Genomic DNA, 6455 nt, shown 5'->3' on the forward strand with positions numbered 1-6455 from the left:
CCCCACCGGGGACTGACAACTAGACTTTACTCAAAGGCCTCGAGCCGCAGGAAGTCTCAGATACCTGATAGTGTTTGTGGACACTTTTTCAGGATGGATAGAAGCATATCACACCCAGGTAGAAAAGCCTCCGAAGTGGCTAAAGCCCTCCTTAAAGAAATTAGCCCTTGGTTTGAGTTAAAGCATTGCAAATTACCCAGTTGGGATGTGTTTTATTGAAAGAGTAATGTCTAAAACTGAGCCCATGAGAGAAAAATTTTTTTCTCCTAAAAGAGTGAAATTGTAGAGACTACTAGGTCGTTTCCTTTTTAAATGATCTCCCCTCCTTTAAAAAAGAAGGGGAAAAAAAAAAAACTGTTGTTTAATGTCCCAGAAAGTTTTTTGAAACAAGCAGTTTGTCCCTTTTTTCTAAGCACAAGGCCAAAAAATAGGAATTATTTGGCTTTCTCTTCTGAGGCAGATCTGTGTAAGCCTAGCCTGAGAAAATCCTCCTTGCCCATTAACTAAGGGAGCTGTCACAAAGGAATTCTGGGAATCATGATATGCATTTATACACAAACCGTCTGAAAGGGAAACAAAGCTTGACCTGGTTTTCTTCAGAATGAGACCACACTTCTTTTTTTCTGCTCCCTTTAAAGATGGGGCGGGGGGGGCGGGGAAACAGCTTCAAGCCAACATTGCTATCTTCTCCTAAATGCTGTTAACTTGAGTCACCAAAAGGAAGATGGTTAGCTATCTGCTATAATCTGATTTTATAGGTTTTTTGCCTCTTGATTGAGTAAAAGCATGTTGCTTATCAAAAGAACACATTTACTAATAATAGATCATCTTTGCTGAGGGTGTCTAAGGCTCCTGGCCCCCTGCTAAGCACTGTATGTGCTATTTTATTTAATCTTCACAACCCTGAAAGGAAGTGCTGTGATGAGCCCCATTTTACAGATGCCTAAACTGAGGCTTAGGGAAGTTGAATAAGGTGGTTGGTACTAGGGCCATTACTCTTGACCACTGGGCTCTAAACTTACAACTCAGTTATGGAGCCAGAACAAGAACCTGCAAATATATATTTTTTAATTTTTATTGAGGTATAGTTGATGTACGATATTATGTAAGTTACAAGTGTACAAGATAGTGATTCACAATTTTTAAAGGTTATACTCCATTTATAGTTATTATAAAATATTGGCTATATTCCCCATGTTGTACAATATATCCTTGTAGCTTATTTTATACATAATAGTTTGTTCCTCCTACTCCCCAACCCCTATATTGCCCCTCCCCCTCCCCACTGGTGACCACTAGTTTGTTCTCTATATCCATGAGTCTACTTCTTTTCTGTTATATTCACTAGTTTGTTAGATTCCACATATAAGTAATACCATACAGTATTTGTCTTTCTCTGTCTGACCTATTTCAATAAGCATAATGCCCTCCAAGTCCATCCATGTTGTCGTAAATGGCAAAGAAGAACCTACAAATATTTAATAACACCAGTCAGTATACGCTGTCTGCCAGATAAATGGAATGAACCACTATCTACATGGAGCCCAGAAAAGGGATGCTTTCCCTGCAGCAGAGACCTGAGACTAGAAGGCAGGACTAAAGGGAGGACTGGTTTCTGGTTGGGTGGATATACTGATGCTTCCACCAATGGCCTCCACTGAGGAACAGTAGTAAAAACCTCTTCAGCAGGCTAAGAAGGAAGTTATTTTTTACAAACACTTTATGTTGTTCTCTATGTGTGAAACCAGCTTTATGAACAGGCATTCGATCCTAGATGTGTGTAGAGAAGCCATCAGTTTGCCGTTGGAAATCTCTTTAATTCTCCCCCTTCTCACCCACTAGAGGAGCAGGTTCTTGGATTTCAAGGCCCTTCTACTGTGGCCATGAGTTTTCTGGGCTGTCAGTTTCTAGTGAAGGAAATCCCAGAATAAATGTAACTGATTATATGCCCTTATCTTGAACAGAAAGAGGAAAAGGTCTTTTTTCTTCTCCCATTTAAAATTGTCATGTCTTCTCTGCAGTTTTTGGCAGACCTTTCTGGAAATAAGTTAGACTGAAAATTTAGAGATCTCAGTAACTTTCTGGGCTACTTTATTTATTTTTAAAATTTATTTATTTACTTATTTATGGCTGCCGTGGGTCTTTGTTGCTGCGTGCTGGCTTTCTCTAGTTGCGGCGAGCGGGCTTCTCATTGCAGTGGCTTCTCTTGTTGCAGAGCACGGGCTCTAGGTGCGTGGGCTCAGTAGTTGTGGCTCACGGGCTTAGTTGCTCCGCGGCATGTGGGAACTTCCCAGACAAGGGCTCGAACCCGTGTCCCCTGCATTGGCAGGTGGATTCTTAATGACTGTGCCACAAGGGAAGTCCTCTGGGCTACTTGGAAACATCCACTGTATTTTGAATACAGTCTAAAATCATTGAAACATTGATTCTATGTATTTCAGTAAATACAACAGCTGCCTAGAATCAGAATGAGGAACAATAAACAACTGAGGGAAAAAAAGGAGGATTTTTTATGGGAGCTAAAATGTCTTATGTGACAGAAATATTTTAATAACTGCCAAGCACCTTATCCCATGCAAATATTGACTTCAAAAAGTCACAACATTAAAATTTGTTATCACTTCCTCCTTGCGTCCTACACAGAATATAGGACTTCAGTACAGTTGGATTAAAAAAGTGTTGACCACTTAACACAGCAAGTGCAGCAGCCTGGGCTGCAAATATGCCCTTCCTTCAGGGGTGCACATGTAGCCTGTCTTCTGAGGACAGATTTGAAACAAAGGAAAAGGAAGTGGTGAAGACAACTTCATCTTCAGATGTAGCAACAAACAGTGTGCATGCAACTAAATGGGGTCTTGTATTTTACACGATATGTCGCCCTTTGCTTTTTTGGGTTCATTTCATGCAAATACAGTAAGATGTCCGAACTACAGACAATTTACATGTGAGAATTCTCTGCTACCTAAATCGAAGCCTATGCAAATTGTACACTTCTCCTTAATCTCACCATTGATCAGACTCTTTGCCAGCCACTAAACTGTGACGAAACATCTCCTTTATTGAAATAACATGTTAGCATTTCATAAATGAGTCCCAAATATTTGTGAGCTATTTTCAGACATAGTATTTATGAAACTATTAAAAACTCATTACTCTTGCCATCTTTTTCATGAGCTGAATATTAAGCACAGGTTATTTATATCATGGCCCTAGAGACACTAGTAATTTTGGTCCGGGAGATATTTGCATTTAAGATACATCATGCAACTGGCATCAGTTTATTTATTTAGCATTATGTTTATACACTTATCTGTTGGTAGCGAGTCTAGCTTGTTCTTTTAAAGGGCTGTGTAAAGGAAATATATCATGTCTTTATTTGATGAATGTAGTTGAAGTGTCTTATGCTTTGAAGTGAGAACGGAGCAGTCTCTGGAGAAATCTGAGTTGGACGTTTACTCTCTCCATTAAACCGGACCAGGAAGGAAATAGGACAGCCCCAGGACAAAAATTATCCTGCGGTCTTTCCCTTCTGTAAAAAGAGTCTCAGACTTCCCGTTCTGTGTGGAATAGATGGAAAACATGTTAGAACTGACATACACATGTCAGAGAGAGAAAAAGAAACATCTTGGGGCATCAAAAGGCCCCCGAGTGTGAGAGTGTCAGCATCTGGTCCAGAGTGTTACACACACTTTGTTTTCTCCCAGTTAACTTCAAACGACACACGCGCTTGTGTGTGTGTGTGTGTGTGTGTGTGTGTGTGTGTGTGTGTGTGTGTGAGTGATGCCAGCCTGAATGATGCTAGCTTCCTTGTCCATGTGTCTACTGTCTCATTTTTCAGAAGCTCTTGCCTGAGACCAGGTTTGGGCAGTGGCCTGAGTAGGTGAAGCGGTTATACTGATGGGTGTACAACCATCTTAAAAACAGTCCAGGGCGAGTTAGACAGTGTTCAGCAGAATTGGTTGGAACCCCTGGTCTTGGAAGCCAGAGTCCCTGTTCCTGGTGCTCTCGTTGTTTTCCTTGATTCCTGATCCTCAGAACCAGACCCCTCAGTCCTGGATCATTGCCTGCAGCCATTGCCTTGGACTTCTGTAGGCTTGTTTCTCCATGCTATTATTTTGATTTGCTAAGTAGGTCCAAACTGGCAATAACAGAGTGAATCCTAAATACCAAAACTTAATCACACAAATGACCCTAGACCTCTTTCTTCCCCAGCCTGTCACATCCAATTTATCACCCTGTCCTCTCGATTCTACTTCCTAAGCCCACGTGGAATCTGCCCTGGGGGCTCCAGGCTCACCGTCCTCTCACCTTAGGGTCTAATGACCTCTTACGTGGATAACTGCACAGGGTCTTCTCTAGCCATCTCTGCATGCTCCCCCTCCAGCCCCTCCTCTCCCGAATGCTGAGGTGGGGACGCCCCAAAACAAAACAGCGATCATACCTACGCCCCCGGATAGGATAGAGAGCCCTTCCTTGGTTCTCCATGGCAGTTCCCCATGGCATCGAGAAGGATGTTAATGCAGCTGGGTGTGCCCTTCAGCTTCTTTCCAGTATCCCCGGCCCCTCCCTGCCCTGTCATGCCTCGACCACACCCACGCGAAACACTTTATGCCCCAGGCCCCTGCCCATACAGGCTCTGAACTCTTTTCCTTCGGGCACTTGCTCTTTTGTACGTAGCATTCGCTGGGCCTTGGGACCCTGCTCCTCATCCTGCAACTACCAGAGCATGCGTCACACTGTAGAGTCATCGAGACAATGTAGGACAGGGGGGATGTGCATAGCTGGTATAACTGTCAGAAATTCTGAAGAAAACACATGGCACCGTCAAAATCTAATCTGAAAGAGATGCTGTTATTGTTTAAAGCAAGTAAAAGAATAAAAATAAGGTTTTCAAAGAACTGGAACTTTTGAGTTCTGGCCTCTCAAGAATCGTTTTTCTGTTCAAACGAATGACTACTGGACTATCTCTCTGGCTCTTTCTCTCTCCTGAAAGTGCCTCTCTCAGCCCTAATGACTACAAGATAACAACGTGGAAGAATATTTTTTCACCCTGTCCTCAATCAACCTGGGTTTTGTGTGTACAGCAAGGCCACAGTCACAGCTTTTATATGGCCAAAATGAATTCAGAACGGACAGACCTTTCCCCCCAGATATACAAGCAATTGCTATCCACACAATCAGTCAGATTAAAGGACACAAGAAGAAAAAAAAAGTGTGACATTAGAAGGCATTTTGAGGAAATATCTAGTTGACAAGTGAGTTAGCTACCCTGGCATTTTCATCTCTCACCCTCTGAAGGGTTTAGTTTCAGTTCCTCCTCTGCCCTCATCCCTGTATCTCAATTTAGACTGAAACAATGAAGAGATGGAAAGATCAAACAAATAGATCTTTGTGAAGCAACAAAGAAGAAACAAAGAGGAACGGTGTGGTCTTGAGGTGGGAGGAGGGAGCGGAGACTCTGTCTGCTTGCCTTCCTGGCTCAGGGGGTAGAAGGAGAAGAGATGTAGCCATTGACAGGAGTTAGAGGAGGGCTGCCCACCTCCCCCCATCAAACCCTAATCCCAGCCCATGATGATGGACTGCTCTTTAAATACAAGAGTATTCAATTTAGAAAATTGTCTGCTGATATTGCAGAGTGACTCTGGGGCCAGACTGCCTAGTATGGATCTAGGCACCTCCACCTACCAGTTAAGAGATCCTGGACAAGTTTCTTAACCTTTCTGAGCCTCAGTCTCCTCATCTTTAAAATGGACGTGAAATCGCACCAACCTCCCAGGATTGCTCTCAGGATAAAGATGAGTTAAGATAAAATAGAAAGCATTCAGAAGATTTTCTCAAGAAATGGTAGCTATTATTATGGTAAACAAGATAGTTAATTATTTTGGGCCTCGGTTTTTCAATCTGTAAACTTGAATTTGTTTTTACCAACTGGTCATTTTAAAAATTGCGGTATGAAAAAGCTGGGAAAATATGAACTAACACGTCAACTTGGGAGACATATTGAGAAAGACTTCATAGTCATCAAAGCATTTAACAACAAGAAAAAAATAACCCTGTCCACACTTAATCTTACTTCTTTCAAACACTTCTCCCTACAGATAGCGTTCATTCTAGCTGCTCAATACATCAGCAGGCAGATAAGACAACCATCTGCCTTGAGGAGATAAAAATGGAGTTTCTTCATCAACCCTCCAAGTTCCTGTGAAATCCAGATGAGAGGCTGAGTTTGTGGTCTTGTTGGCCAATTGTCTGAAAATTTAGAAGCTAACAACTAGCTAGAATTTTAGTACAGACAGTCCCCAACTTGATGATGGTTTGACTTTGCGATTTTTTTGGCTTTACAGTGGTGCAAAAGCAATCTGAATTCAGTAGAAACCATACTTTAAATTTTGAATTATGACTTTTTCCTGGGCTAGTGATATGCGGTCCAATCCTCTCTCATGATGCTGGGCAGG

The sequence above is a fragment of the Physeter macrocephalus genome, chromosome 11 (genome assembly GCF_002837175.3).
Source record: "Physeter macrocephalus isolate SW-GA chromosome 11, ASM283717v5, whole genome shotgun sequence".
In the NCBI taxonomy this organism is placed as follows: domain Eukaryota; kingdom Metazoa; phylum Chordata; class Mammalia; order Artiodactyla; family Physeteridae; genus Physeter; species Physeter macrocephalus.